This window comes from Rhinolophus sinicus, chromosome 16 (assembly GCF_057876585.1).
Source record: "Rhinolophus sinicus isolate RSI-liver-muscle chromosome 16, RSI-T2T, whole genome shotgun sequence".
In the NCBI taxonomy this organism is placed as follows: Eukaryota; Metazoa; Chordata; class Mammalia; order Chiroptera; family Rhinolophidae; genus Rhinolophus; species Rhinolophus sinicus.
The window spans coordinates 156,184,839-156,193,533 of NC_142516.1; positions in this window are offsets into that span (position 1 = coordinate 156,184,839).

Genomic DNA, 8,695 nt, shown 5'->3' on the forward strand with positions numbered 1-8,695 from the left:
GCTCTGGCTGAGCGGTTGCCAGAGGAGGCGAAGGCTACAGCCGGCAGCGTGGGCTAGATGTTCCTCATGGCCTTGAGTCTCAACACAGATAATGCACCTAATGAAATAGCCCAGGTGCCAGACCAGGTGTCTCGGTTGGAGGCACTGGAATCCTACGTCCGCATGTTAGAAGAGGGGCCCCAAGGTGGAGACTCTGAGGCCAAGATGGAAGAAGTGAGTGGAGACAATGTAGCTCCCAACAACCCATCTTGAAGCAAAGGGTAAAACATGAGCTACTTTTGGGCCCTGGGGGCGTTGCTGCAGGCAATCCAGTTATGACTGAGTTCACAGCCTACACCCCTTACACCCCCACTGAGTTGCAGGAGCTAGGGAGGCAGTACAGACAGTGCCCTGGAGAGCCAGTCCTGGCTTGGCTACTACCTTTATGGGATGAGGGAGCAGACAACATTCTCTGCTCCCCAGACGAGATGGAAAAGCCAGGCTTCGTGACAGTGCATCTGTCCCTGCGACAAAGGTTATAGAACTGCCATACGTTGGTCCACGACCAGGGCGAACATTCTCTAATGGAGTGGCTCACTGTTGCGGTAAGCACAGTATGGGGACAGGCTGGCGAGCTGCCAGACACTGTGAGTCAATGGCAATCATATACGGAACTTACTCAAATCATCCGTGAAATGGGTATGAGACATGCTATTTTCAACTCTAATATGCAGGGGCCGGATGACAAGCTTTTTACAGCCAGTGTGAGATATCTGGTTTTGGATACTGCACCTGCTAGTGCTTTTGGATCCTTGGTTGCCATTCTTATGCCCTATGTTGGGTGGCGGATCCATGAAGTTACAACTGCCATGGCCAGTTGTATGGCCATGGCCAGGAGTATATTCTAGGGGTAGACGTGCTACATGGCCTCAGCTTACAGACGTTAGCAGGAGAGTTCTGTCTCCGGATCCGGGTGGTGAAAGCAGTGACACGCAGGCATGCTCACCACCCTCCTCAAGTGTTGCCACAGCCCTGGCACATGGTTACAGTGGGACAGTACCGCCTGCCAGGAGGGCAGGAAGAGATTGATTGTACAATATTGGAATTGGAGAAGGCACATATTGTGAGGCCAACGCACAGTCCCTTTAACTCCCCAGTATGGCCTGTCAAGAAGCCATATGGGACCTGACCAATGACTGTGGACTATAGGGAGTTAAATAAGGTGACACCACTTTTGCACGCGGCAGTACCTTCAATTCACAATTTGGTGGATCGTCTGTCTGCCTGGAAACATGTCACTATGTAGGGGACTTGACCAATGCTTTTTTCTATGCTTGTCGCATAAATTGAGGCGAGACCCTGGAGGGGTGGAGTGTGGGGACAGAGTCCCAGAGAGCACTTTCCAGGCTATCAGACTCATGTGGGGAGGTGCTGCTTGGGTAGAGAATGACCATCGACTGTGATTGGTTGGTCATCAGCTGTAACCAGTTAGCCAATTGGCTACTGATGTAACTGCGGGGCTTTGTTGATTGGTTGGTTGGTTGGCAGAGAGAGAAGTGAATGGCGGACTGCATATCATGTGGCTACTACTGCATGTGTCTCGCCTGGCTGCCAGAGAGAATATAGTGGTATGACTCTCTTATCTATGGCTCCATGGGTGTTCCTTTTTGGCCTAGTCATGTCCTGCGTTCTTATGTGGGGAGCGGGACCAGAGGCAGCCCCGCATAACAATCACACAGGGGTCATGACTCTCAGTTCTACTAGATTTAGTAGATTTTCTTTAATACATGCTTCTTCATTTGTTGTATGACCTTGGGTCCTTTTACAGAGACTTAAAAATGTTTGCTTAAGACTTCCAGTACTATGTTGAATCGTAGTGGTGACAGTGGGCATCCTTGTCTTATTTCTGATCTTAGAGGGAAAACTTTCAGCTTTTTATCTTTCAGTATGATGTTAGCTGTGGGCTTGTCATATATACCCTCCTTCATCAAGTTGAAGTAAATTCTTTCTATACCCACTTTTTTGAGAGTTCTTATTATAAATGGATATTGAATTTTATCAAATGTTTTTAGTGCATCTATTGAGATAGTTACATAATTTTTTTCTTTGGTTTTGTTGATGTGATGAATCACATTAATTGTTTTGCAGATATTGAACCACTTTTGAATCTTTGGTATAAATACTATTTGACCATGGTGTAGAATCTTTTCAATGTATTGTTGAATTCAGTTTGCTAGTATTTTGTTGAGAATTTTGGCATCTAAGTTCATCAAGGATATCAGCCTGTAATTATCTTTCTTTGTAGTGTCTTTGTCTGGTTTTGATGTCAAGGTAATGTTGGCCTCATTTGGAAGTGTTATTTCCTCTTCAATTTTTTTTGGAATAGTTTGAGAAGGGTAGGTACTAATCTTTTTTTAAATGTTTTGTAGAATTCACTTGTTAAGCTTCTGGTCCTGGGCTTTTGTTTGTTGGGGGCATTTTGATTACTGTTTCAATTTTTCATTGCTAGTAATTGGTCTGTTCAGATTCTCTGTTTCTTTCTGTTTTAGTCATGGGACGTTGTATGTTTCTAAATATTTATGCATTTCTTGTAGATTTTTGAAGTCTTAGCCATAGTAATTGTACAAGAAAATGAAATAAAAGGCATCCAAATCAGAAAAGAAGAATTAAAATTGTCACTATTTGCCAATGAACATGATACTAAAGAATCCACTGCAAATTAATAGAATTAATAAAACAATTCACTAAAGTAGCAGGATACAGAAGCCTGCTATGTTACTTATACACTACTAACAAATAATCAGAAGGAGAAATGAATGAAACAATCCCATTCACACTTTCATCAAATAGAATAAAATGCTTGGGAATAAACTTAAACAAAGAGGTGAAAGAACTGTACTCTGAAAACTATAAGACATTGAAGGAATAAATTGAAGAGGACACAAATAAATGGAAGGATATTTCATGCTCATACATTGAAGGAGTAATATTTTTTAAATGAGCATACTACCCAAAGCAATTTACAGATTCAATACAATTTCTATCAAAATACCAATGCCATTCTTCTCTGAACTAGAACAAATATTCCTAAAATTTATATGAAAACACAAAGACCTCGATCACCAAGCAATATTGAGAAAGAAGAAGAAAGTTTCAAGTATCACTTTCTCCATCTCAAAATCTATTACAAAGCTATAATAATAAAAATAGCATGACACTGTTACAAAAAAAGACACATAAATCAATGGGACAGAATAGAGAGCTGATAAATAAATCCCAGTTTATAGGGTAAACTAATCTATGACAAAATAGATAAAAATATACACTGGAATAATGACAGTCTCTTCACCAAGTGGCAGACACATACTAAATAAATAAATAAATAAATAAATAAATAAATAAATAAATAAATAAATAAAACTGGACCACTCTCTTACACCATAAAAAAACAAAACAACAACAACAACAACAAAAAAAAAAAAACACGCAACTCAAAATGGGTTAAATGTAAGGCCTGAAACCACACAATTCCTAGAAGAAAGCATAGGAAGTAAACTATTTGACATTAGTCTGAGTAATATCTTTTCAGATATGTCCCCTTGAGCAAGGGAAACAAAAGAAAAAGTGAACAAATAAGACTATATGAAACTAAAAAGTGTCTGCACAGCAAAAGAAGCCTTCAATAAAACAAAAAAGCGACCTCCCTAATAAGATAACATATTTGTAAATTATATATTGATAAGGGATTTATATAAAAAAATATGTGAGAAACTCATATATTTCAACAAAATAATAAACAATATGATTGAAAATTGGGCAGAGAACATGGAAAGACATTTCTCCAAAGAAGACATACAGGGTGCCAATAGACATATGGAAAGATGCTCAACATTGTGAATCATCAGGGAAATGCAAATCAAAACCACAATGAGATACAACATCACACCAGTCTGAATTGCTATTATCAAAAAGTCAACAAACAACATGTGTTGGTGAGGATGTGGCGAATAGGGAACACATGTACATTGTTGGTGGGCCTGCAAACTAATGCAGCCCTCATGGAAACAATATGAAGATTTCTCAGAAAACTGAAAACAGATATATCATATGACCCATCAATTCTGCTTCTGGGTATTTATACAAAGGAAATGAAAACACTACTTAGAAATGATATGTGTACCACTATGTTCATTGCAACATTATTCATAACAGTCAAGATATGGAAGTAACCTAGGTGTCCATAGATAGATGAACAGATATATATATATCTCACATCTTCTTTATATACATATATACATATATATGTATATACATATATGTATATACATGTATATGTAGGTATATATACATATACGTATATGTATATGTATGTATATATGTATATATGTGTATATATGTGTGTGTGTATATATATATATATGTATACATACACACACACACACACACACACACACAGAGGGTGCCCAAAAAATGTATACACAGTTTAAGAAAGAAAAAGACTCTATCAAAATTGCAATATTCAATATATATACTGATAACAAAAGATAAATACAAGTCATATTTGATTTCTGCAATTATAAGAGGGGCTCAAAGTGGTTACCATCAGTGTAGTATACACACACATATACAAACGCACAATGGAATGTTACACAGCAATAAAACAAATGAAATCTTGCCACTTGCAACAACATGGATAGATCTAGAGGGTACTGTGTTACATGAAATTAGTCTGGCAGAGAAAGACAAATACTGTATGGTTTCACCTATATGTAGAATCTAAAAACAAAACAAAAACAGACTCATAGAAACTGAGACCAAAGGAACGGTTACCAGAAGGGAGGAGGTAGGATGATGGGTGAAAAGAAAAAGAAGAATATAGTCAATGATACTGTGATAAGTTTCTAAGGTAGCAGAAGATTACTAGAATTAGCAACGTGGTCACATTGTAAAGTATAAAAATGCAGATCACTATATTGTATACCTGAAAGTAATATAACCACTATAAAACTGTAAACCAAGTATTAAGGTTGGATGCGCTGCTTCCTCTATTAAAGATCCCTGCCTTTCCACTGAATGACACTCTGCAGCAGCAGTCATCATATTTTGTGATCACAATGGAAAGGCTCCATGTTACACATCACATCTGGTGTGGCAATTCCTGTCAAATAAAAATATTGCAGTGTGTCCTCATCTACCTTGTTCACCGACTCTGGCACCATGCAACTTCTGGCTCTTCCCCAGCCAAAATGACCATGAAAGGTAAACATTTTGAATTGATTCAGGACATTGAGGCAGTCATAACAGCACAACTAAAGACACTCATAAAAGAGAACTTCCAGAACTGCTTCAGAAAGTGGCAAGAACAATGGGACAAGTGTGTTTGAAGTAATGGGAGTATTTTGAGGGGGATTAATGGCAGTGTGTCTTTTACCGTAATACATTTTTAAAATGTAAACATTCACCATATTGTTTGGTCACACCTGGTGTACCTAAATTAAAAAAAAAAAAATTAAAGGTTGATTGTTTGTTTATTTTTCTAATTTTCAACAGTTATGGCTATTTCATTGGTGTGGGAGTCCACAGAGTTCTCCAAGACACAATTCTAGAGATCACCTGTCCCCAAGGTTTTCTGGAAAACATGTTTTAAGGAAGCTTCAAAAATGAGGTAAAATAAAGAAGATGGAAGTACACTGTACACAGAGTAAAGACCAAAAGCCAAGTTTCAAATGAGATTGTAAATACACGGCTTATTTAAAGAACAGCAGATATACCAGTTTTGTAGCAACATTAGCTATGAGTAAATAAGAGAAAGAAGAGACCTCAATAGTTTCTGCTGAGGAGTATAGAGAGATGTTTATTTAATTTTGTATACAATGTAGTACTATTGATCACTTTAACATAGATTAACATTTTACCAGGCAAGATATTGATAGCTCCCATAAAAGATAGAAGAATGGATACTATATTATATTTAAATATTAACATATATACAAACACATATACAAATATACTTATATACATATACATATACATATACATATATATATTTATTATATATATACATATATATAATTCTGAATTCTATGCATACATAACGTCTATAAGAAATCACTTTATTGAAAGTAGGTTGAGAATTTCAGTATTGTTTAAAGCTTGAAATGAAGAGTGTTATGAACTCAAATCTCAGAGAGCTCATCTTCATGATGTGAATAAAATTCCCTAGTAAACAATATTCTTCTTTTAATTCTTTTTCTGACTCTCAGGTCTCATTCAACACGTATGTGTGTAGGGGGTCACTTGCGTAGAAATACCACTGTGGGCATTTAATCCAAAAGCAGAAAAGTCCGTGTCTGCACTATTAATCTATTCAAATCAGTGCCTTCCAGTTCTCATTAGGGAAGCCTCTAATAAATTAAAGTCCAAATGGACCTGTAAGAGTAGATGTCTGCGTTACAGCATAGCCTCAGTCTGTGAACTGATATTGAATGAAAAACTGCGGAGGGTACATGTCCAGGCTTCAATAAATTACAGAGGAATGGAACATTGCCATGAACATTTTTTTCTGCATAGAAAAACATCATTAACAGTTAGATACACCTAAATGTATGAAGCATGTAGTTGAAATCTAACACTACGATTGAGAGTGATGCAAATATTCTCAAAAATAATTATTTATTCTGTTCATACCCTTTTTGACTTGGACCTCTTGTGTGAGGAGTGATGCCATTTCTACTGACAAAAATTTAGCAACTTCATGGAGCAAAGGTAAAAAGATCAAATAGAATGCCAGACTGTTTGTTGAGCTGTCACTGTTGTCTTTCCCTAACTTGGCTGCTGACAGCCAAAATTGAAATCGTGCTGAGTTTCCTCAGCACCTGATGTTCTTCAGATACTGCATGTCAAAGGCAGAGACGTTGTGACAGGTTAGGAGATCATGGCAAGGGACCTAGAAGGATACAGTAACGTCGGAGGTCAGGGTCTCTTGACTATTGCAAGGAAAAGTGAGAAAACAGTGCTCAAGTGTACTCTTCTCCCCTCTGGTATAAAGCGAGGTCTAAGAATCTCTCCAAATGACTGCATCATTATGGTGCACCTAATGTAGGAGACCATTAGGTAAGTGTAGGAGAAAAACACTTTCAAAGCATGAGAGGACTTAGATTTCTAATATGTTAGGGAATGCTGAGGAGTTATTTCATTGTAAACTGACTGCAAAATAAAATAATAAAATAAAATAAAATAAAATAAAATAAAATAAAATAAAATAAAATAAAATAACCATAGGGTCATCTTCATAGACCACGAGTGATTCTAGATGTCTGAGATATGGATTAGATATATGATCTTTTCATTGATGTTTCCTCAGATTGCACATTAATTCATATAATATTTTTGTTTATTTTTAAAAAAGATTACAATTTTTGGAAAATTTTTGTGGTAACTTTATTTAATTTTGATTAAAAATGTATCTGAAAATAAAATACACTAAGAAAGGGTAGTGGGGTCTGATTATGTGCTCACTGGGAAGATGGAAAATCTCAGACAGCAATTGAAAGACTCGTTAGCTAATATATTATACTTTATCAGTACCTGACTGACACAAGGTGGCACCAAGTAGAAACATACCTTTTTAACACAGTTATAGAATGAAGATAGGAAGGGGCAGAACTGAAAAGAATGTGACAGAAGCTAAAATAAAAAAATGTACCACTAATCCCATGTTCCTGTATATTTTTAAGCCAGAAAATATAAAATCTTTTGATCAGAAAAGAAGAATAACTTAGCTAAGATCAGTGACTGATGTGGAATTGGAAATATCCTTTAATACTCAAATTTCTCTGTCCAGATTGTTCAGTATATTTTTACTGATTCTTTATATGTAATATTTTGTTTATATGTATATTCTTATTGTAAATGTTTTTAAGGTCAGATTGAAATTTTATTAGCAAGAATTGCTTTTCCTCCCTATTTTAGAACATAAAAAGTAAACATATCTAATACCTAACTCTTCTACCATTTATATACGTATGTAGTTTAAATTCTCTAGACTCTATTTTGATTTAAATTCATATAAATTTTTATCCACCATCACTTTCATTGCTGATCCAAACAAATTTTAGAATATCTTTTCAATAGAATAATACATTAACTATTAAAAAAGGGAAAGATTCATAATTCACCTCAGGTTTTATAAGACACCCAATTAAATTATTTAATGTAATTATTATATACAGATAAGTCAAGATTTACAATAAAAGTGATTCTTGTCTTTTGAAGGTCACCTTTTCTAAAATGTTCTAAGCAAATCAATGCAACAAGAGTATTATGGAAAAATAAATATTTTCATATAGAATAATATTAAAAAAATAAAACATATGATTAAAATGAAACTTACAAATTGGAAATTTCGAAGCCTCTCATTTTAGTAACTAACCTACTACCCTCACTGGATACAAATAAAGTTCAAGTTGTTAGGCTCTTATTCTCCATTAATCCTTTTATTAAGTTCTTACAGACTCCTAATCTTACTCTCCAGCAATTGTCCCAAACATTCATTGTGCTTGATAATCCTGGAATCTGATGTAGGCAAATTTCAGTCCTCAGGACAAATTTGACCAACCAATTGTTTTTATTTTTATATGGCCCCTAAGCTAAGAATTATGTTTTTACATTTTAAAACAGCTAAAATAAGAAAAAAAAAATACCATATGTGGCCTAC